Raw genomic sequence first — 733 nt, 5'->3', positions numbered from 1 at the left:
GAAATAAAAAAACGTCGACATAACAATTAAAGCTCGTACTCTAATCGACCAGAGCTCGGCTTCTTCATTACTTCGGAAGAAATCTGCAATTATGCAAATCTGCTACTTCACTTCCATTGGCCTTCCGCAGGGGGATCCACTATCGCCAATTCCATTTAATCTCTATGTATGCGACCTGCCCGAAGCCCTGGCACACCAAGGCCCCACCATTAACCGTGTCAGGCTAAAACAGAAAATAAGTTATGAAAGCGACCCGCGCCCAGGCTCATTCGATGGAAAACTTTTAATCTTTAAAGTTGAGTATATGAACATTTATTTTGCCTTTAAATCATTGTTGAAGGGAGCTGTTATAACACAGAAAATAATAATGGAAAACAGCATTTCATATTATCAAATATTTAGAGGTTTCCAACATGGTAGTAACATGTTATTGATTTTTTGAGATCCGACGTGCGTTTATTTCAGAAATATAGAGAAAAATAAAACAGGTATTGATAAGAAATGCGACTAATGTGATGGTTTCGACAACGATAGGAAGATCCTGTATCCTGGGATAAGCAAGACATCGAGGTGCGTGTTAATGGTGTCTGTTACACAATGAGGCCCGCAAGGCCACTCAAAGTGTATTGAGTAGAGTGGATCAATCACATCGTACTGGTTTTGTATTTCACATACAACGGTATTTATACGGGAGGGGAGCTAACGCAGTAGCTCGAATTAGCATATCGCTACA

The sequence above is a fragment of the Tigriopus californicus genome, chromosome 7 (assembly GCF_007210705.1).
Source record: "Tigriopus californicus strain San Diego chromosome 7, Tcal_SD_v2.1, whole genome shotgun sequence".
In the NCBI taxonomy this organism is placed as follows: domain Eukaryota; kingdom Metazoa; phylum Arthropoda; class Copepoda; order Harpacticoida; family Harpacticidae; genus Tigriopus; species Tigriopus californicus.
The sequence above is the reverse complement of the archived record's forward strand: the minus strand, read 5'-3'. Positions refer to the sequence as shown.